Below are 24580 nucleotides of genomic sequence, written 5' to 3' on the forward strand. Positions count from 1 at the left end.
ACTGAAGAGAGTAGTAATTCCATGTAAAATAGCTGGGCTAAGCCATTTTATCAGTACTGATGTAGTCTCTAGTGAGATACCTGTACTATTAAGTAAACCTTCAATGAAAAAGGCACAAGCAAAACTTGATATGAAGCATAATAGGCAATTGTTTTTGGAAAGTCAGTGGATTTACAGTTTACCCAGTCAGGGCAGTATTATATATTGTTTGTTTATTTAGCGATACAGCACTGAAACAGGCCCTTCGGCCCATCGAGTCTGTGCCAACCAACAATCACCCATTTATACTAACCCTACAGTAATCCCATATTCCCTACCACTTACCTACACTAGGGGCAATTTACAATGGCCAATTTACCTATCACCTGCAAGTCTTTGGCTGTGGGAGGAAACAAAACCTGATGGCCAGGATATTATGCCCCCTGCAGGAGCAGGCTAGAAGTGGTGGGGGGCATAAAATTGAATGGGAAGCGGGGGTGCCGTTCCCGTTGCCTTCCCACCCCCACTGCAGTTTTGCGAGGGGCGGGGGAGATGAACAGCAACTTTCTGCCCAAGGTCAATTATGGCCCTTAATTGTCACTTGAGGGCCTCCTCCCACCGCCGCTGAGAAATTGCCTCAGGAGGCTGCCCAGTAAAAACTGGTGGCTTCCTTGTGGTCTAGGGGGTAGTGCCCTCCTAATCAGGCACCCTGTGCCTCACGGAAGTCCCCCGCATGGCACAAGCTGCCCCCGCTGGGGCACCTCCCCACCGCCCCCACCCAACTGACCCCCCTCTGCCTTGCCGCTTGGCAACGGGATCAACATTTAAATATGTTAATTCATTTAAAGTAATGCATGAAATACTTACCCACTCCCGCTGTTGGTCCTGGTGCGATAGCCCTGCCGGTGGCTGGCACTCTCTCGCCTTCGGATCTCCGTCCAGAGATCTGATGCGGAACACTGATGGGGAGGTGGGTGCAGGTAAGTATTTCAGTGTTGGGGGTGGGGGGGGAGTGGGGTCAAAGCAATCTGATTGGTGTAGGGGATAGTGGGAAAGGGTTGAAGTGAAAAGTTCATAAACTTTTGGGGGGGAAGGTCAGGTACAGAAGGGGGTGGGGAGAGGGGCTAGAAACATTAAGTAAATTTTTCTAATGAAATTTACAAGTCATTTATCTTCAAATATTTAAACTAAATTGAAGGGCTTGACGCCCTTTAAAAATGGTGTCAACACCTGCGCAGTGGCACCTGACACCACTGCTGGGGACAGACTGCCTGGCCCCTCCATGTCATCAGGGGGGACGGTCCACCCCAACTAATTAAATGAGCCACCAGCTTTAATACTTTGGCAGCTCCGCAATAAGCAATCCGCACGGGCAGACTGCCATGTCGGTGGCGACGGCAACATAAATTTCAGCCCATTTACCTTTTCCGGGGCTTCCTCCATTGCTGCTCCTCCCGCTGGGTGCAGTTCCCACAGTGGCCATCGCTCCTGGTGGCGCTGCTGGGACTGAAGAACTGCCAGCCCGCTGATTGGCCGGTAGCTCTTGGAGGCAGGACTTCCTGCCTCAGAGGGACAGAATTCCAGCCCGAGGCCAATTAAGGGCCTGGGTCATGCAAAATCATAGGCGTGGCTTCCAGGCCCAGTGGAGGCGGGGTCACCCCTGAATTTCTGGTTCTTGGGCTGGGCTGCCACCACAACATAAAATTCCAGCCAATGTTTCTAGTCCGTGTTGGAGGGTATGGGAAAAAGACAAAAGTATTTTCATTCCACATTTTACAGATCTGAAAACCTGATTTAGTCTTTCTACAATCATACATAGCCAGGACAAAAGGGTGATTATAGATAAAATCTTGGAGAAATGCATAGGGACCAGACTTGAGGCACCAGCTAAGTTTCTGACTGATAATGGAGGGGAATTTGCCACTGATGAGTTCAGAGACGTGTGTAAAAACATGAACACGACGGTTATGAATACTGCAGCTGAAATTCCTTTCAGCAATGGGCTTTGTGAAAGGAATCACAGTGTTTGATGAAAAGCTGCATAAAATCTTAGTTGACCAGGCAAACTGCAAGTTGACAACTGCCCTGACATGGGCAGTTCATGTGAAGAATTTGATTCAGATGGTTGGAGGATATCGTCCCTATCAATTGGTCTATGGGCGGAATCCCGAATTGCCTTGTGTTCTGTGCAACCGTCCTCTGCTCCAGAAGGTACTACAATTAGTTCCATTTTCTTTCTACACATTTGAATGCTTTACATGCAGGGGGATGGGCTTTCAAAGCTGACGTCTGAGAAAATTTGCAGAGCTCTGAGGTATCTGAGACCGAATTAGTTCAGGAGATTTGGTGTGTTATAAAAGAGAGAATCATAGGGAATGGAAAGGCTCTGGTAAGGTAATCGGTCGTGATGGTAAGACAATAGTTATCAAACATGGAAATCAAACTATTAAAATTCATTCCTCACGATTAATTGGGATTGAGTACAAAATCTTAGAACCTGAATAGCTGATAGAGGGAAACAAGAACACCTTGTACCTCAAAAACTCAAATAGAATCAAAATAGTGCAGCTGCTGGAAATCTGAAATATAAACAGAAAATGCTGGAAATACTCAGCAGGTCTGGCAGCTTCTGTGGAATGAGAGAGTTGACATTTCGAGTTGGGTATAACTCTTCAGAACTGAAGGTAGAAATGTGTTGGGTTTTATGCCACTGAAAGGGGGGAGGGGAGGAAGGACAAAAGGGAAGGTCACTGATAGGGTAGAGGGTAGGTTGGTAGGTTGGCATCCTTCGAAAGATGATGGACATGCAGCAAACAATCCATTTAGCTGGGGTGTCTTCTCTTGGAGCACCTTTGCTGAAGGCTGTGAAGGTCAGGCAGGTTCTGCCACAAGTGCTGCATGTGAAGCTGCCAAGTTTCTTTTTTGTTTGGGGAATGTTGACATTGCTGGTTCAGCCAGTGACGCTGTGAGTTGTTGTTTTTGACGTTGGCACCTGTTGCCAAGCTGCTGTAGCAACTGGTCGCTGTGGTAGTGCACACCAGACCACAGGATGTGTCGCCATTTCCCTCTTTCGCCAGCTAGTGACTCCCAGGAGCAATAGTCGACATTTAGTGCCTTCATGTCACGCTTGCAAGCATCCTTGAAGCGGAGCTTTGGGCTCCCCACTGTTTGTCTGGCCCCGGCTACCTCACCATATAGAAGGTCCTTGAGTATGTGACCATCTTCCATCCTGTGGATGTGTCCGAACCACTGAAGCTGCCTGTTTGATTAGTGCCGACACACTTGGGAGCTCTGCCTTTGAGAGGACTGCCATATTTGTGATTTTTGTCCTCCCAGGATATACCCATAATGCACCGCAGACAGTGAAGATGGAAATTACTGAGCTTCTTTTCCTGGTAGCTGTAAGTCACCCAGGTTTCACAGCCATACAGCAAGGTGCTGAGAACACAGGCCTTATAAACCATCAGCTTGGTCCTCTGGGTCAGCTTGGTGTTATGTCGTGCACACTTGGCATTTCAGTAGATGGTGGGAGAGATTAAATGACAAAGATGTCATGGAATAAATGACAAAAGCAACAGTAATAGTTATAGCAAACGACAAATCATTTGTTCAGAGAGAGTGTTAATGGCAGAATAATGAACAGGTGTGTTCAAAAGCAAAAACATGAAAAACAAGTTTAAGACTGGCACATGGTTAAAAAAAAAATACAATCAAAATGGGGGTCGTTGCTGAAATTGTTGAACTCAATGTTGAGTTCAGAAGGCTGTAAAGTGTCTAACTGGAAGATAAGGTGCTGTTCCTTGAACTTGCGTTGAGCTTCACTGGAACACTGCAGCAAGCCAAGGACAAATGTGGGTGTGAGAGCAGGGTGGTGAATTAAAATGACAAACAACAGGAAGCTATGGGTCATGCTTGTAGACTGAGTGGAGGTGTTCTGCAAAGCATTAACCCAATCTGTGTTTGGTCTCCCCAATGTAAGAGGTGACCGCATTGTGAGCAGTGAATAACAGTATACTAAATTGAAAGAAATAAAAGTAAATTGTTGCTTCACCTGGAAGGAGTGTTTGGGTCTTGGACGGTGAGGAGAGAGGAGATAAAAGGGCAGGCATTGCATCCCCTGTGATTGCATGAGAAGGTGCCCTGGGAAGGGAACGAGGGGTTGGGGGTGACGGAGTGGACCAGGGTGTTGCGGAGGGAACAATCCCTTCGGAATGCTGACAGGAGGGGAGGGGATGATGTGTTTGGTGGTCACATCACGCAGGAGTTGTTGGAAATGATGGAGGATGATCCTTTGAATGTGTAGACTGGTGGAGTGGAAAGGGGAAACCCTGTTGTTGTTCTGGGAGGGGAAGGGGTGAGGGTAGTGGTGTGGGAAATAGGTCAGACATGGTTGAGGGCCCTGTCAACCACAGTGTGGGGAATCCTCAATTGAGGAAAAAGGAAGGCATATCAGGGGCGCTGTTGTGGAAGGTTGCATTATTAGAAGATGCGACAGAGAAGCTGGGAGAGTGGAATGGAGTGCTTGCAGGAAGCAGGGTGTGAGGAAGTGTAGTCAAGATAGCTATGCAGGTCAGTGGGCTTAAAATTAATATTAGTAGACAGCCCATCCCCAGAGATGGAGACAGAGAAGTCGGGAAAGGGAAGGGAAGTGTCGGAGAAAGACCATGTACAGGTGAGAGAAGGGTGGAAATTGGAAGCAAAGTTGATAGTTTTCCAATTTGGGGCAAGAGCAGGAAATGACGCCGATACAGCCATCAATGTATCGGAAAAAGAGTTGGGGGAGGGGGCCTGAGTAGGACTGGAACAAGGAATGTTCGACATATCCCACAAAAAGACAGGCATAACTAGGACCCATGCGGGTACCCATAGCAACACCTTTTACTTAAAGGACGTGAATGGAATTGAAGGAGAGGTTGTTCAATGTTTTTTATTATTCATTCATGGGATGTGAGTGTCACTGGCCAGGCCAGCATTTATTGCCTATCCCTAGTTGCCCTTGAGAAGATGGTGGTGAGCTGCCTTCTTGAACTGCTGCAGTCCATGTGGAGTAGGTACACCTACTGTGCTGTTAGGAAGGGAGTTCCAGATTTTGACCCAGCGACAGTGAAGGAACGGCGATATAGTTCCAAGTCAGGATGGTGTGTGACTTGGAGGGGAACTTGCAGGTGGTGGTGTTCCCATGCACTAGCTGCCCTTGTTCTTCTAGGTGGTAGAGATCGTGGGTTTGGAAGGTGCTGTCGAAGGAGCCTTCATACATTGCTGCAATGCATCTTGTAGATGGTGCACACTGCAGCCACTGCGCGGTGGTGAATGGAGTGAATGTTTGTAGATGGGGTGCCAATCAAGTGGACTGCTTTGTCCTGGATGGTGTCAAGCTTCTTGAGTGTTGTTGGAGCTGCACCCATCCAGGCAAGTGGAGAGTATTCCATCACATTCCTGACCTGTGCCTTGTAGATGGCGGACAGGCTTTGGGAGACAGGAGGTGAGTTACTCGCTGCAGGATTCCTAGCCTCTGACCTGCTCTTAGAGTCATAGAATAATAGAAAGTTTAAGACATTGAAAGAGGCCACTTGGCATATCATGTCTGTGCCAGCTGAATAACGATCCACCCATTCTAATCCCACCTTCCAGCATTTGGTCCATAGCCCTGCAGATTACAGCACTTGAGGTGCATATCCAGACTCCTTTTAAATGAGTTGAAGGTTTCTGCTTCAACTATCCTTTCAGGCAGTGAGTAGCCACAGTATTTATATGGCTACTCCAATTCAGTTTCTGCTCAATGGTAACCTCCAGGATGTTGATAGTGGGGGATTCAGCGATCGTAATGCCATTGAATGTCAAGGGGAGATGGTTAGATTCCCTCTTGTTCGAGATGGTCATTGCCTGGCACTTGTGTGGCATGAATGTTACTTGCCACTTATCGTCCCAAGACTAGATATTGTCCACGCCTTGCTGCGTTTCTACATGGACTGCTTCAATATCTGAGGAGTCATGAATGGTGCTGAACATTGAGAACAAGTTCAGCCAGGCAAATGAGGGTGGTGGTGGATGGGGACTCGATGGGGCTCTGTTCAAGGAAGAAGTGGAGAGTCCTCAGACTGTCCTGGTGGGGGATGGAGGTTGGTTGTTCATAGTGAAGAGGAGGCAGTTAGGGCCAGGAAACTGGAAATTGGTCAAATGATGTAGGGCATCAGTCACTGATATAGGTGGTAAGAGACTGGACAAGGGGAGAAAAAATAGTCACGATAGGAAGAAATAAGTTCGGTGGGGCAGGAACATGCTGAAACAATGGGTCTACCAGGACAGTCCTGTTTGTGGATTTTGGGAAGGAGGTAGAAGTGGGTTGTCTGGGGTTGGGGGACCTTGAAGTGGGAAGCTGTAGAGGGAAGATCTCCAGAGGAGGTTGAGGTCAGTGACACCCCTGGAGACATGCTCATGTGTATTATGATGAAGATCCTGAGGAACAGGGTTGGATAGTGGTAATGTGAGTAATCATGATGCACAGGACAGAGCTCTCACATACAATGGATCAAGGGTTATTGGTGGGGGAAGCAGGAACGTGGAGTCAAGACCACAATCAGATCAGCCGTGATCTTATTGAATGGTGGAGCAGGCTCGAGGGGCTGAATGGCCTACTCCTGCTCCTGTTTCTTATGTTCTTATGCCAGTTGCCCCAAGTAGGTACCCGAGTGATGTACATTCCAGAGGGTTCTAGTGAATGGAGGTATGCGACAATTGTAGGACGTGCAGGAAAATCTACTGGTAAGTTTAAATATTGATTGAATGTTCAGGACAATGGTCAAGAAGCAAGGTTCATGGACTGGCAGAATGGGGTGAAAGAGTGGAGAATAGGGAATTGCAGTGCAAGTTCCAGTCGTGGGTCTGAAAGTGACTCGTATCAGGAAACGATCACATACTGGAGAAAGTTTCCAATTGTGCGAGAGAGCGATCTTACAGTAGTAGAACCGGAAGACACCAAAGTGCTAGTAGAGGCTGTCGTTTGAATAGATTACACAATGAAATGAAGGCTGAAGAACATTCTTGCAATAGAACTAGAAGCAGAGGTCCTCATGACTGAAGCTTTGGTGGCTGCCAATAAACTTGAGGATAAACTAAATGAGGGGGCAAAAAATCAGGAATTAGAGAGTTGGAGACAGTTTGGAGTTTATTCTGAGATACTAGATAAGGAGCCTTGGCATAGATGGACTTGTACTGAAAAAGCCCTTGGAGATGGGACTTGTAAGGCTAAAGCGAAGTTAGTTGAGAGGGCCTTCGAAGCATGATTGGGTGGTACCGATGTTAGAATGGACTTTCCCACAGTTGGAAAAGTAATCTTGAAAACCTTTTTTGCTCTTTTGATCACATATTCATGGGAGTGTAGATCCATTGACATAAAAGCCACATTTCGGCAGGGTGATACTTCTGAAATCACCTAAAGAGGCAGCAGATGCAGAGGAAACTAAACAAATGTGTCTATGGCCTTAATGATGCTTCCAGGGTGTGGTATTTCTCAGTGAGATCTGCTTTGCTGAAAATTGGATGTGTTCAACTAAAATCAATATTGGTATCATAAAGGGAAACTTTCAAACACCTTCATGATGCATGTTGATGATTTCTTATGGGGTGATACTGCAGATTTTGAGAAATGTTATAAGATTAGAGTAGAATTTAAGATTGGGAGTCAGGTTTATGGGGTTTTTAAATATATTGGTTTAGATATTAAGCAGAGTAGGTCTGGAATAATTTTCAATCAACAATCCTGTTTAGAGTCTTACTCCCATACGGGTTAATCATGTTGGGTCATCAAAGACAGATGGTGATATATCTGAAGAGACAGAACAATTGTGAAGCTTGAATGGTCAATTAAACTGGTTGTGCACTCAGACTAGATCTGATGCTAATTTTGATGTGATAGAGTTAATTACTATGATGAAACATCCAAAAATTGAGAATGTTTTAAGAGCAAATTAAATATTATTAAAATTTAAATCTGGAGAAATGCATACTTAAGTTTCCATCCTTAGATAACCGAAAGAATATGAAACTTGTCATTTTTAGAGATGCATCACAAGCTAATCTTGCTGGTGGGTATTCGAGTGCAGCTAGCTTCAAAATATTTCTGATGGGTGAAAATGGGAAATGTTGTCGTTTAGCTGCTAAGAAAATAAAAAGGGTTGTTAAAATTACTTTAGCTGCAGAAACACTGGCTCTTGGGGCAGTGGATATGGGGTTTTATTTGTCAAAAATTTTAGGTGAGATTCTATACAAGGAGTGTGCTGAAGATTAGAAATCTATTGAATGTTATATAGATAATTGCCCCTTGTGAAATAATGTACATTCTACAAAGGTATGAGCAAGAAAAGGTTACGGATTGACCTTGCTGAATTGAAACAAATACTGGAGAGAAAGGATATCTCTAAAATTAAATGGGTAGATGTAGTTCATCAACTGTCTGATTGTATAAGCAGTTCTTTTCATAAAACAAAGGAATTGATGGGGTCCTCGAGGAAGGGCATCTCTCAATGTAATGATTTGTACAGAATATGGAATTTAATTTGATTTGTTTTGAAATATTTGTGCACGTGAAGTTTTATTTAAAGAAAAAGAAGGGAATCTGTTGACTGTGTTTAATCATATGCAGGTGGAGAGTATTAATTAGAGTCTTACTTGAGTATATAAAAGGAACACTGAAACTGGGGACAGATTTGAGTGCATGTTTGTGTTCTTTTTACTTTGTAAAATAAATACAAGACCAAGTAAAGATTGGCTCCAGCAACATCCTTCAACATAAAGCTTTCTGGAGTAGAACAATGGGAAGGAGCACACGGAATGCGGTCATGCCATTCCCCATGCTGTTGCCTCATGTGACGACAGCTCCAGGGAAATGTAAGGGCATTCAAGGAAAGGACAACAAGGCTGCCCAAGGTGAAGGATTTATTGGATTGACTGTGGGTGGAAGTAAGGCTTATGTGAAACGTGTCTATTAGTGTGGTGTGATCCTCCTTCGTGCATACCACATTGCGCCTTGCTTGTTGTCCCTTGGGGTTTGCATCCTGTTACAGCTGATCACCATCCCCTCCACAGATTCTCATCCTCCGAGGAGGCATTGTGCCCTTGGATGCCCTTTCCCAAAGGGCTCAGCTCATCCACCATCATGGCGCACAACTCAGTGACTGCCCTCCCTGGAAAGGTGCAGTCTTCAGCGACACTGCTGTCTAGCATTTGCAGGAATGCTGAGCCTCCAATGGTAGACCCTTTCTAGAACATAGAACATAGAACATTACAGCGCAGTACAGGCCCTTCAGCCCTCGATGTTGCGCCGACCTGTGAAACCATCTGACCTACACTATTCCATTTTCATCCATATGTCTATCCAATGACCACTTAAATGCCCTTAAAGTTGGCGAGTCTACTACTGTTGCAGGCAGGGCGTTCCACGGCCCTACTACTCTCTGTGTAAAGAAACTACCTCTGACATCTGTCCTATATCTATCACCCCTCAACTTAAAGCTATGTCCCCTCGTGTTTGCCATCACCATCCGAGGAAAAAGGCTCTCACCAGCCACCTTGTCCAACCCTCTGATTATCTTGTATGTCTCTATTAAGTCACCTCTTCTCCTCCTTCTCTCTAACGAAAACAACCTCAAGTCCCTCAGCCTTTCCTCGTAAGACCTTCCCTCCATACCAGGCAACATCCCAGTAAACTACTCTGCACCTTTTCCAAAACTTCCACATCCTTCCTATAATGCGGTGACCAGAACTGCACGCAATACTCCAGGTGCGGCCGCACCAGAGTTCTGTACAGCTGCAGCATGACCTCGTGGCTCCTAAACCCGATCCCCCTACTAATAAAAGCTAACACACCATATGCCTTCTTAACAGCTCTATTAACCTGGGTGGCAACTTTCAGGGATTTATGTACCTGGACACCAAGATCTCTCTGCTCATCTACACTACCAAGAATCTTCCCATTAGCCCAGTATTCTGCAATCCTGTTACTCCTTCCGAAGTGAATCACCTCACACTTTTCCGCATTAAACTCCATTTGCCATCTCTCAGCCCAGCTCTGCAGCCTATCTATGTCCCTCTGTAACCTACAACACCCTTCGGCACTATCCACAACTCCACCGACCTTCGTGTCATCCGCAAATTTACTAACCCACCCTTCTACACCCTCATCCAGGTCATTTATGAAAATGACAAACAGCAGTGGCCCCAAAACAGATCCTTGCGGTACACCACTAGAAACTATACTCCAGGATGAACATTTACCATCAACCACCACCCTCTGTCTTCTTTCAGCTAGCCAATTTCTGATCCAAAGCACTAATTCACCTTCAATCCCATACTTCTGTATTTTCTGCAATAGCCTACCGTGGGGAACTTTATCAAACGCCTTACTGAAATCCATATAGACCACATCCACGGCTTTACCCTCATCCACCTGTTTGGTCACCTTGTCAAAAAACTCAATATTTCTGTTGGATATTGTCTTCTGCATGCAGGAGGCTGGTTGCATGCCCCTGTGTGCCCTTTCCCCTCTCTGCCCCCTTCCAGACTGATAATCCTGCTGCCCCTCTGGTTGCTGCTGCCTCGCTGCGTGTGCCTGTAGCTCCCTCCCTCTCTGACGCTCCTCCTCACTGGAGGTCTCAAAGCCTGAGTGAATGAGGCCCACGGCAGATAGAGACACTCAGTTCTCTGGGCCTCCCATCCCACCTTGCTCCGTAGATATAGGTGCAAAGTCTGAGCGGGCACTCAAATAGAATGCCCCCGCTGTGCTGGGCAAGTTTGTCCCTGCTCCCGATGGCTACTTCCGCTGTCCACTCCATTCCACCCTACTTGCCAAGTCAGGTTACCGTTTGCATTGGGTGCTGACTGCAGCCAAGCCCCATTGTTCCCCGTGCAAAATTAGAAAAACCTGGTAAAATTGCTGTTAAAATTGTATAACAGGCTTATTTACTTCCCGCCACGCTCCAACGTGACCTCCTCCCGCCAACCCAGCCAGCTTTGGAAATATCCAGTTGCAACGTAAAGATGTTTGGCTTCTCTTCCAACGCCTTTCGCTGCCGTTTTACCGTTCCTCCTGCCTCCCAGCCCGTCTCCAATAGGCTGGTAAAATTCAACCCTCTATCTTTGACCCCTCAACTAATTATCTCTTTCCATAATAGTTTCGTTGATCAATACTGTCAACATTCTCCACTCTCTTCCACTGTTTCCAGTGGCAGGAGGGTCGGTAACCAGAGGGACACAGATTTAAGGTCATTGGTAAAAGAACCAGAGGGGGAGATGAGGTAAATTTATTTTACACAGTGAGTTGTTGTGATCTGGAATGTGCTGCCTGAAAGGGCGGTGGAAGCAGATTCAATAATAACTTCAAAAGGGAATTGGATTAATTCTTCAAAGGGAGAAACTCCCAGGGCAATGGGGAAAGTGCAGGGGGAGTGCGACTAATTGGACAGCTCTTTCAAAGAGCCAGCACAGGCACGATGGGCTGAATGGCTGCTTTGTGTACTCATCAATCTCTGATTCGATGTGATGTTTCCCCTACTGTCAGCAAAAACAGCCACAAAGAATGTTCAATAACAAGATGCGCATAAAATACTTGAGGTTATATGTACCCTGCAACTAATTTTTGAAACAAACAACTGCCAGGCACACATCCTAAATCTTACTGTCCTCAAAACAAAATCTGGTGACTTTCAAAGTCTATTGCCCATATGACTAAGTAGCTCTTCTAATTTATTAAACATGCACTAGATTTCCCCCTTTTTAAAGGACAGGAGAAAGACCAATGGTTCATGATAATTTATGAAGCACTAAGAAAATTGAAGAAACACATGATTTAGAATAAGTGGAAGAAAACAAAGAATTTGCATTTATATAGCGCCTTTCACCAACTCAGGCTGTCCCAAAGTACTTTACAGCCAATGATGTGTTTTTTGAAGTGTTGTTCCTATTGTAATGTAGGAAACAGGTCAGCCAATTCATGCACAGCAAGCTCCCACAAATAGCAATGTGATAAATGACTGGATAATTTTTTTTGTGATGTTGATTGAAGAATAGATATTGATCAAGTCACTGGGAGAGCTCTCCTGCTCTACTTTAAATGGTATCTTTTACATCCACCTGAGAGGGCAGACAGGGCCTTCTTTTAAAGTCTCATGTCAGAAATGGCACCTTCGACAGTGTAGCACTCCCTCAGTACTGCTCAGGTGTCAGCCTAGATAATGACCAGATCTCTGCTCACAATGTTGATTGTGGGATAAATATTGGCCCAGTACACTGGGCACAGATGCCCTGTTCTGTTTCTGTAAGTGAGGTGGAAAGGATTAGTAGCAATTGTAGTTCTCCATCCAGAGTTATGCTTTAAGCAGCTTTTTTAATCAGGTCATAAATGTTGAAACATTGATTAATGCTGTTGTGGACTGCACAATATTTCTGGACAATAGTTCTCTGAAAATTTGGGAAACGGACAATTTAGTGGCCAGGCTTTGTACGAGCCTCCATAATGGGGAAATACATTTATATTCAGCTTTTTCCAGTCTGTGTCACCTAAAGATTTTTTTTAAAATTCATTCATGGGATGTGGGTGTCATTGGCCAGGCCAGCATCTATTGGCCATCCCTAATTGCCCTCGGAGGTGGTGGTGAGCTGCCTTCTTGAACTGCTGCAGTCCTTGGTGTAGGTACACCCACAGTGCTGTCAGGGAGGGAGTTCCAGGATTTTGACCCAGTGACAGAAAAGGGACAGTGATATAGTTCGAAGTCAGGATGGTGTGTGGCTTGGAGGGGAACTTGCAGGTGGTGGTCTTCCCATGCATCTGCTGCCCTTGTCCTTCCAGGTGGTAGTGGTCGCAGGTTTGGAAGGTGTTGTCGAAGGAGCCATGGTGAGTTGCTGCAGTGCATCTTGTAGATGATGCACACTGCTGCCACTGTGCATCAGTGGTGAAGGGAGTGAATGTTTAAGGTGATGGATGGGGTGCCAACCAAGCGGGCTGCTTTGTCCTGGAAGGTGTCGAGCATCTTGAGTGTTGGAGCTGCACCCATCCAGGTAAGTGGAGAGTATTCCATCACACTCCTGACTTGTGCCTTGTAGATGGTGGATAGGCTTTGGGGAGTCAGGAGGTGAGTTACTCACCCCAGGATTCCTAGCCTCTGACCTGCTCTTGCAGCCAAAATATTTATGTGGCTGGTTCACTTTAGTTTCTGGTTGGTGTGATGCCCAGGAGGTTGATGGTGGTGGATTCAGCGATGGTAAGGCTGTTGAATGTCAAAGGAGAGATGATTAGATTCCATCCTGCTAGAGATGGACTTTACCTGGCACTTGTGTAGCACAAGCTGTTCAGCTGCTCAACTGGCATGTTTTTGCACCTGCTTAACACCCACTGTTTTGTGAAGTTTGCTTTGAGTTTAATGGGAATAATGTCGGAGGACGAAGATGCTAAGGTGAGAGTGAGAATGGGAGGGAAAGTTGGAGAGGGAAACATATTGCTGTTCTGTTTTCTCAAGCTGTCAGATAAAGCTTTTCTAAAATTGAGACTAATTTGGAAAATTGTCAATGTCCTAAATTGTTAGATTGTGATGGACCTTCTGTCGAGGTGATGTGATTGAGGTTCTACCTTGTGCACTGAGGCTGAGCTATTCTTTTCTTTGATACTCCTGTATCCTGTTTTTAATTTCTGTAGACAAACACATGTCCAGTATCGCTCCCCTCCCCTACTCCTCTTTGTATAATAATAACTCCTGGAGCAAATCTATCATCCAGATAATTCTAATTATCTCTCAGGTTTCCAGCAACTCTGATTTTAAGGTAGCACTCAATTTCCACCCACTTATTTAGAGCCTTGCCGTTCCTTATTGTATCTGTAATCTGAGCTGCTATATCCATCCAGGGCTCTTATGTTTGGTGTCTTTCTATTGCCTGCGGTTTTATTCTTTTTTTAACGAGTTCATGTATTATCTCCATTGCTTTTATTGTTGTCTTATGAATCTCCTGCAGCTGTCTGAATCACTCAGATTCTCTTTCTTCCCTATTCTCAACATACTGCCAAAGACCCTATTCTTTAAAAAAAAAGGTCTATTTCCATTACATCTGTGCTTGCTGTGAACAGTATGTTTATCTCATTTTGTGCTTCATCTGATTCCAAGAGGTTTTAGTGCTGTAGTTATTGTCCATCCCCTAATTATATACTTCTGTCATTGCACTCAACAAATTGTAAACACTCCTAATGATTATTCCATAGATTTTTGGCCTCTTCATTAGTTTCCAATCCTGAATTTAAGGGTTTGCGTGCCCTATATTTTCACCTACACCACTTTCCCTGAAATCAAGGTCATTAATCCATTTGCAATTCTTTGTTCTGGAATTCGAGCCTTTTTTATGTCACTGAATCCCATTTCCATCCTTTGTAGTAACAAGGAGTAACATTGCCCCAGTTCAGATGGTTCTATCCAATATAAAACTGACCAGAGTTATAACCTCTTTTCTGTGCTACTTACTGGAGATTTTCCAGCTCTTACAGAACCGTAGAAGTTTACAGCACAGACATACTGGATACTTTCTTATATTAGTCAAGGCCAAGAGTATAAGAGCAGGGAGGTTATACTGGAACTGTATGAAACACTAATTAGAATATTGCATACAGTTCTGGTCACTGCATTGCAAGAAGGATGTGCTTGCATTAGAGGGTACAGACGCGATTTACAAGGATGTTGCCAGAACTGGAGAATTTTAGCTATGAGGAAAGATTGGATAGACTGGGGTTTGTTTTCTTTGGAACAGAGGAGGCTGAGGGGAGAGTCAATTGAGGTGTATAAAGTTGAGGGGCCGAGATAGAGTAGATAGGAAGGACATATTTCCCACAGCAGAGAGGTCAAGAACAAAGAACAAAGAACAGTACAGCACAGGAACAGGCCATTCGGCCCTCCAAGCCTGTGCCGATCTTGATGCCTGTCTAAACTAAAACCTTCTGCACTTCCGGGGTCCGTATCCCTCTATTCCCATCCGATTCATGTATTTGTCAAGATGCCTCTTAAACGTCGCTATCGTATCTGCTTCCACCATCTCCCCCGGCAGCAAGTTCCAGGCACTCACCACCCTCTGTGTAAAAAAAAAACTTTCCTCGCACATCCCCTCTAAACTTTGCCCCTCGCACCTTAAACCTATGTCCCCTAGTAACTGACTCTTCCACCCTGGGAAAAAGCTTCTGACTATCCACTCTGTCCATGCCACTCATAACTTTGTAAACCTCTATCATGTCGCCCCTCCACCTCCGTCGTTCCAGTGAAAACAATCTGAGTTTATCCAACCTCTCCTCATAGCTAATACCGTCCAGACCAGGCAACATCCTGGTGAACCTCTTCTGTACCCGCTCCAAAGCCTCCCCATCCTTCTGGTAGTGTGGCGACCAGAATTGCACACAATATTCCAAGTGTGGCCTAACTAAGGTTCTGTACAGCTGCAGCATGACTTGCCAATTTTTATACTCTATGCCCCGACCGATGAAAGCAAGCATGCCGCATGCCTTCTTGACTACCTTATCCACATGTGTTGCCACTTTCTGTGGCCTCTGGACCTGTATGCCCAGATCTCTTTGCCTGTCAATACTCCTAAGGGTTCTGCCATTTACTGTATACTTCCCACCTGTATTAGACCTTCCAAAATGTATTACCTCGCATTTGTCCAAATTAAACTCCATCTGCCATTTCTCTGCCCAAGTCTCCAACCGATCTATACCCTGCTGTATCCTCTGACAATCCTCATCACTATCCGCAACTCCACCAACCTTTGTGTCGTCTGCAAACTTGCTAATCAGACCAGCTACATTTTCCTCCAAATAATTTATATATACTACAAACAGCAAAGGTCCCAGCACTGATCCCTGCGGAACACCACTAGTCACATCCCTCCATTCAGAAAAGCACCCTTCCACTGCTACCCTCTGTCTTCTATGACCGAGCCAGTTCTGTATCCATCTTGCCAGCTCACCTCTGATCCCATGTGACGTCACCTTTTGTACCAGTCTGCCATGAGGGACCTTGTCAAAGGCTTTACTGAAGTCCATGTAGACTACATCCACTGCCCTTCCTTCATCAATCATCTTTGTCACTTCCTCAAAAAACTCAATCAAGTTAGTGAGACACGACCTCCCCTTCACAAAACCATGCTGCCTCTCACTAATAAGTTCATTTGTTTCCATATGGGAGTAAATCCTGTCCCGAAAAATCCTCTCCAATAATTTCCCTACCACTGACATAAGGCTCACCGGCCTATAATTTCCTGGATTATCCTTGCTACCCTTCTTAAACAAAGGAACAACATTGGCTATTCTCCAGTCCTCTGGGACCTCACCTGTAGCCAATGAGGATACAAAGATTTCTGTCAAAGCCCCAGTAATTTCTTCCCTTACCACCCTCCGTATTCTACCAAGTCCACCAAGTCCTTCTCTTTGGTGAATACTGATGCAAAGTACTCATTTAGTACCTCGCCCATTTCCTCTGGCTCCACGCATAGATTCCCTCCTCGGTCCTTTCCCTGGCTACCTTCTTGCTCTTTATATATGTATAAAAAGCCTTGGGATTCTCCTTAATCCTGTTTGCCAATGACTTTTCATGACCCCTTTTGGCCCTCGTGACTCCTTGCTTAAGTTCCTTCCCACTTTCTTTATATTCTCAAGGGTCTCGTCTGTTCCCAGCCTTCCAGCCCTTACAAATGCTTCCTTTTTCTTTTTGACTGGGCTCACAATATCCCTCATTATCCAAGGTTCCTGAAACTTGCCAAACCTATCCTTCCTCACAGGAACATGCCGGTCCTGGATTCTAATCAATTGACGTTTGAAAGACTCCCACATGTCAGATGTTGATTTACCCTCAAACAGCCACCCCCAATCTAAATTCTTCAGTTCCTGCCTAATATTGTTATAATTAGCCTTCCCCCAATTTAGCACCTTCACCCGAGGACTACTCTTATCCTTATCCACAAGTACCTTAAAACTTACGTAATTATGGTCACTGTTCCCGAAATGCTCCCCCACTGAAACTTTGACCACCTGGCCGGGCTCATTCCCCAATACCAGGTCCAGTACGGCCTCTTCCCTAGTTGGACTATCTACGTATTGTTTCAAGAATCCTTCCTGCATGCTCCTTACAAATTCTGCCCCATCCAAGCCCCTGGCACTGTGAGTCCCAGTCAATATAGGGGAAGTTAAAATCACCAACCACTTAAACCCTGTTGCTTTTACATCTTTCCAAAATCTGTCTACATATCTGCTCCTCTACCTCCCGCTGCCTGTTGGGAGGCCTGTAGTAAGCCCCCAACATCGTGACTGCACCCTTCCTATTCCTGAGCTCCACCCATATTGCCTCGCTGCATGACCCCTCCGAGGTGTCCTCCCGCAGTACAGCTGTGATATTCTCCTTAACCAGTAATGCAACTCCCCCACCCCTTTTACATCCCCCTCTATCCCGCTTGAAGCTTCTAAATCCTGGAACATTTAGCTGCCAATCCTGCCATCCCTCAACCAATTCTCTGTAATAGCAGCAACATCATAGTTCCAGGTACTAATCCAAGCTCTAAGTTCATCTGCCTTACCTGTTATACTTCTCGCATTGAAACAAATGCACTTCAGACCACCAGTCCCACTGTGCTCAGCAACATCTCCCTGCCTGCTTTTCCTCTTAGTCTTACTGGCCTTATTTACTAGTTCCCCCTCATTTGTTTTACCTGCTGTCCTACTGCTCTGGTTCCCAACTCCCTGCCACACTAGTTTAAACCCTCCCGAGTGACGCTAGCAAACCTTGCAGCTAGGATATTTGTGCCCCTCCAGTTCAGGTGCAACCCGTCCTTCTTGTACAGGTCCCACCTGTCCCGGAAGAGATCCCAATAATCCAGATATCTGAAACCCTCCCTCCTACACCAGCTGTTCAGCCATGTCTTTAGCTACACTATCTTCCTATTTCTAGCCTCACTGGCACGTGGCACAGGGAGTAATCCCGAGATTACAACCCTAGAGGTCCTGTTTTTTAACTTTCTACCTAACTCCCTAAACTCCCCCTGCAGGACCTCATCACTCTTCCTGCCTATGTCATTAGTACCAATGTGTACCACTACCTCTGGCTGTTCACCCTCCTCCTTCAGAATGCCCCCTGCCCATTCAGAGACATCCTTGACCCTGGCACCAGGGAGGCAACATACCATCCTGGAGTCTCTTTCACGTCCACAGAAGCGCCTATCTGTGCCCCTGACTATAGAGTCCCCTATAACTATTGCTCTTCTGCGCTTTGTCCCTCCCTGCTGAACAACAGTGCCAGCCGTGGTGCCACAGCTCTGGCTGCTGCTGTTTTCCCCTGATAGGCCATCCCCCCCAACAGTATCCAAAACGGTATACTTGTTAGAGAGGGGGATAGCCACAGGGGATTCCTGCACTGACTGCCTGCCCCTTCTAGCGGTCACCCATCTATCTGCCTGCACCTTGGGTGTAACCACTTCTCTAAAACTCCTGTCTATGACACTTTCTGCCACCTGCATGCTCCTAAGTGCATCCGGTTGCCGCTCCAACCGATCCATGCGGTCTGTGAGGAGCTGCAACTGGGTACACTTCCTGCAGATGTAGTCGTCCGGAACGCTGGAAGTGTCACGGACCTCCCACATCTCTCAGGTGAAGCAATTTACCCCTCTAACTGACATTTCTAACACTAATTAATAAATTAGTTTAAAATAAATACTTAAATACTTATTAAATCTTTACTAAATTAGGTTACAATTAACTATATGGTCCCTAGCGTTAGATTTCTACTATAAATATTAAATGCTAAATCCAGTTATCTCCTCCCTCCAGTTTAGTTACTCCTCTACTTATTAATTAATTAGTTAATTTGGGTTTTAATCAATGTCTTATTTTCAAATTCAGTGCAGATTCCCTACCAGCCAATCAGGTCAGAGATTTCCTGTGATGTCATTTTTTCAGATTTATTTTCCACCCGAGGTAACTTACTGCTCCGGAACTCTGCCCTCTGAGTCTTTGTCCTGGATGTAGGTCGTGAATCCCCGAGGTAAGGTTTTTATACTTACCGCTCCGGAACTCCGCCCTCTGAGTCTTTGCCCTGGATGTCCAGGGAGGCAGAGATTTAAAGTAATTGGTAGAAGGATTAGAGGAGAGTTGAGAAGTAATCTTTTCACCCAGAGGGTGGTGGGGATCCGGAATTCACTGCCTGAAAGGGTGGTAGAGGCAGAAATCCTCATTGCATTTAAAAAATACTTGGATATCTATGAGTTCCCACAACCTACAGAGCTACGGACCAGGAGTTGGAAGGAGGATTGAGGCTGGATAGCTGTTTTTCGGCTGGCACAGAGACACGATGGGCCGAATGGCCTTTTCTCTGCGTAAATGTTTTGACCTTTCTATGTAGGAGGAGGGCATTGTCTCTGTGCTGGCTCTTTGTTGCAGCAATTCTCAGCTAATCCCATTGCCTTGTGCTTTCCTTCCAGAAGGATAAGAAATAAAGGTGGCAAAATTGGATAGCCCCCAAAACGGGTGTGGGAATCGTGATGTGCGATTAACCTTTGCCCATTCTTTCCAATGCTGCCTACTCATTTACATGGGTGCAGCATCCAGCCAGTGCTAAGCACGCCGCTGAGGGACTGCACACCTAAGCAGGGGGTGCAAAACTGTGGGAGGCTAGCACAAGTTCAAACTGGCCTGCACCTCTTAAAGTGGAGGTGCATTTCGACTGCAGCATGTGCTGGAATTCATTGCAGAAGTGACTTTGATGTGGGAAAGACACAAGAATGGCACAACAGGACAGGGTGTGCTCCAGGGTTCTCTGACACAGCACAGGAGGCCCTGGTGCAGGAGGTGGATCGGAGGTAATGCCCTGGGAACATGGGTTCAAATCTCACCATAGCAGCTGGTGGAATTTAAACTCAATTAATAACTTCCATAATTAATATAAAAATATCTGTAATTGAAAGTTGTTCTCAGTAATGGTTCCATGAAACTATCATTGTCACTAAAAACCCAACTGGTTCACCAATGTCCTTTTTAGGGAAGGAAATCTGCCATCCTTACCTGGTCTGGCCTACATGTGACTCCAGACACACAGCAATGTGGTTGACTCTTAACTTTCCTCTAAAATGGCCTAGCAAGCCACTCCATTCAAGGGCAACTAAGGATGGGCAACAAATGTTGGCCTTGCCACCGATGCCTCCATCCCACGAAAGAATAAAAAGAGGAGAGATAACCTGTCGCCACAGGGAGCTCTTGACACTGCAAATGCAGTGGTAGCCGATAGCCCTCACAAACAATGGCAGCATTGTAGCCCTATGGGCCTGGATGCAGTCCCACAAGTTTAATCTCTCAAAAGTGGTCAAGGCCAGTGAATGCATTGTCAAATGTCATATCCCGTGAACTGCACAGCTAACCTCACACTGCTCAGTGAACCATTCCCCCATCACTCACCCACCAACAGTCTCTCAGTCATAACTCATACCGAACTTTCAGAGCTTCACCTCACCCTTACACATTTAGCTCTGTTACAAGCCTCACACCAGCGTTTCACAGCCTACACACACACACACACACACACACACACACACACACACACACACACACAGTCAGCTATTCAACCATAGAGTTATACAGCACAGAAACAGGCCCTTTGGCCGATCGTGTCCGTGTCAGGCACATCACCCAAACACATTTCACCAGACACACTGACACATTTCACTCTCTTGCAGGACAAGGTGTCACATAACTGGAGGCAGCAGGAGCCTGCATACCTGTACGTCCTCACCTTGTTACGACCGAGGTGGGTGGAGTGCACTGTTTATTCTAGTTCCACTTCTCCACGGGTCACAACATATATTTAAATTTTTCCCACTTACCGATACGGTCAATCATGGACTCTGGGGTGATTTTTACAGAGCTGGAAAATGCCTTTGGCAGAGACCCGCTTTGGGCTCACACCGGGAAGGCCCAGCCTGATATTGCCAGCAGTGGCGAGGCCTCATGGTGGCCCTCCTGCCGCTCAGCGATGGGACACCTGTTAATATATTTAAATCCATTCAAATTAATGAATTAATCAGACCTGCGCCTCCGTCTTTCGTCCAGCTGCAATATTGGTGCCAGTGGCCAGCACTTGCGTGCTTTCGGACCCCCAGATGGGGATCCAAGGCGGAACACTGGTGAGCAGGGGGGAGCAGGTAAGTTTTTCAGTGCTGGGGGGGGGGGAGGTTAGGGTAACAGAAATTTCATTGGTGTAGGGATGGTGGGAAGGGGTAAAGTGCCAAAGTTTATGAACTTTGGGGGTGGGAAGGTCAGGTGCACAAGGTAAGTGTTTTGGAGGGGAGAGGGCAGGTAATTAATTCTATTGTTATGGGGGAGGGTTGGGAGAGGGGCAAGAAACATTTATTTAATTTTTTGCGATCAATTTTACATCAATATATCTTTAAAATTTAATTGAACCGTAGCGCATCTGCGCAAAAGCTGCTGACATCATTGCCGGGGACGGGCAACCCGACCCCTCCGACCCCATTGGAGTGGTCAGTCCGCCCCGACTATTTAAATGAGCCGCCGCACTTAATATCACGGTGGCTCTGCGACATGCACCGCATGGGCGGGCCACCATTGTTTTCACTCGCAGCCGATTACGTCAGCGAGACTATGAAGTCCGGCCCGCTATTTTTATCCTCGAATAAAACAGACCAACCAGGTTTCTTTAATAAACAACAAAATTATCAGTTTATTATAAAACAAGTCTTAACCAGTTATGATGTAATGCATAAACACACAGATTTAAATATTTAAGTTCCCTTTTTACCTTAGCCTCTCACACTCTCATACACACACCTACATCAGTTAACCGAAAAAAATAGAGTTTTTGTTTTTAGAGCTCTGTTACAGACAAAAAAAACACTTGGACTGAATACTTGCTCATTCTTGAAGAACCAGCAGATGAGATATGTTGTGTTCCAAAACTGGCGTACAGTCTGGCCTCTGAGTACATGTAGACGAGTCACTGGCATCTTTTGTAACAGTTCTTTTCAGGTGGCGTTGAGAATTAATTTAGCAGGCTTTTCAAAGACAGGAGACGAGATGAGTTAACACAGTGGACTTCTCAGGATCTTTTAAAGAGGTGCTGGAAAGCGGAGCTGGGTTGTGGTCTTCTCTCCTTCCTTGGGAATTCTCTTCTCTCCTTGGAAGTTCTCTCCCTTTTTATACAGTTCAACCCGAACTCCAAACAATTCAAAAGCAAAACCGACAACAGGAGGTCAACATTTTGACCTACATCAATCTTGACCTGTTACTTCTTTGTAAACAACTTTTCCAGGTGTCCAACGTTTTCTGTTTATTGAGCTGGAGGGTAAGTGGTTTCCTGGAAAGGCTTGTTTTCTTCACAAGAACTCTGTGCCCCTTTTTAAAAAAATTTCCAGGCACTGTTTTTTCAAAGTCAAGTGGCCTTTACATGACCCCCTTTGAAAACCCCAAAGTTTAACATTTCTTCAATCTTTCAAAAATGAATCTTCAAAAAATATATTTAACAAAACGAAGAGGCACTTTTGTCACAAACTCGATGGAGGAGACGGTGCTCACCATCACTGGGGTGGCCGTGATTGAGGCCGTGGCCTGCGGTAGCGCTGAAACTATCGAAGATGATAGTATGTTCATACATAACCCTCCTTCTCACATCCCACTTCCCCTTGATCCCACAACCTCTTCTGATTTACAAAGTGCAGATGGTGTAAGCATGCACCTTTTTTACTTTCCTCCTCTCCCCACACCACAACCCTACCCTTATGCCTTTCTTCTTTCAGATACCAAAGAACTGCAAGCTATCCAGGCAGTGATGCAGCAGCAAGAAGTGAAAGACGAAGAGGAGACCGATGATGAAGAAATACTGCCACTTGCTCTTGTTCAATGAGGTGTAGCTGGGCTTTTAATGGCCCACCAAGTTCAAAATTACTGCTAAACACCCTCACTGTCCCTGAAAAGCTCATTTTATATTGTGGAATATCAAACTTTTCCATTTAAAAAAAAACAATACACATTTAAAAAAAATATGTATTTTGTTTATCTTTAAATTATGGGGTGTTCAGATAGAGGTCGTACCCTTGTATTTTCACTCAGCTGCATCCTATTTGTAGGATGGATTCTAATCACTGGTCCTCATCTACACCCAGCTCTCACTGTTGGCTCCAAGTGCCTCACCCCCCCATACACCATCTCAGCTGATGGGTGAAATGTAGTGAGGGGAGAAATGATGAACATGACACCACCTGGGCAGATGTCTTTCTTGATAAAGGTAACGGCCAGGGCGGAAGAATTCCAAGAGGCTCAAGTGACCATGTTCTGGACCAAAGGCGTACCACACCATATTGCGTGGACTACGATTGTTGGTATACCAGCTGTGGATGTAATAGCAAGGGGAGCAGGGTCCCTTCAAGCTTTGGCTGGAAACCGACCGAGGAGAGGGGAAAACTCTGAATCCAAGCCGTAGGTTTGGAGACCTTGCTGCCGTCGTTCCAGTTCACTGGGCCACGATAGATGAGCTCCAAGCTTAAAGGGTGGGGTCAGTCAGCGCAAACTGTACGCCACCTTAAAGCACCACTGTGCAGGCAGGAAAGAAATCCATCCACCCCAACAATAACTCAACAATATAAAAACAAGAAATGCTGGAAATACTCAGCAGGAATGGCAGCATCTGTGGAGAGAGAAACAGAGTTAACGTTTCAGGTCTGTGACCCTTCATCAAAATGACTGGTGGATCGTACTTGCGGAAAAAACTCAACTGATACTGCCAACATAAGAAGTTTCTATGAAGCACTAAAATCTGTCTATGGACCAGCACATCAAACCCAAAACCCCCTGAGGAGCGCCGATGACAAGACCCTACACACCGACAAGGAGTCAGTCCTGGATCGCTGGTTGGAGCACTTTGAAACTCTCTTCAGCACCAAGTGCACAGTGCATGATACTGCCATCAATTGCATCAAACAACAGCCTGTCAAAGGAGAACTGGATGAGGGCCCAACCCTGGAGGAAACTGTGACCGCCATCAACCAGATGAAGAACAAAGCCCCCGGAGCTTATGGAATTCCAACCGATGCTTTGAAGCATGGTGTCCCTGCCCTATACACCAAGCTCCATGAGTTTTTCAAGGCCTGCTGGGAGCAGAGCAGGATTCCATGGGATCTTCGTGATGTTGTTATCATCACCTTGTACAAAAACAAAGGAGAAAAATCAGACTGCTGCAACTACTGTGGGATCACCCTCCTTTCTATTGCTGGGAAGATCCTGGCTGGAATACTTCTGAACAGGCTTGTGCCTACCATTGCAGAAGAAAACCTCCCAGAGAGCCAGTGTAGTTTCAGAGCAAACAGAGGCACCACAGACATGGTATGTGCACTCAGACAATTACAAGAAAAATGTTGTGAGCAACACAAAGGCCTGTACGTCACGTTCACAGACCTCACCAAGGTTTTCGACACTGAGCAGAGATCGACTTTGGAAAATCCTGGAAAACTTGGATGCCCACCCAGGTTCCTGGCCATGGTGAAGCAGTTTCATGAAAATCAGAACGGACAAGTCAAGCAAAACAGCGACCTC

The sequence above is a fragment of the Heterodontus francisci genome, chromosome 8 (assembly GCF_036365525.1).
Source record: "Heterodontus francisci isolate sHetFra1 chromosome 8, sHetFra1.hap1, whole genome shotgun sequence".
Lineage (NCBI taxonomy): Eukaryota > Metazoa > Chordata > Chondrichthyes > Heterodontiformes > Heterodontidae > Heterodontus > Heterodontus francisci.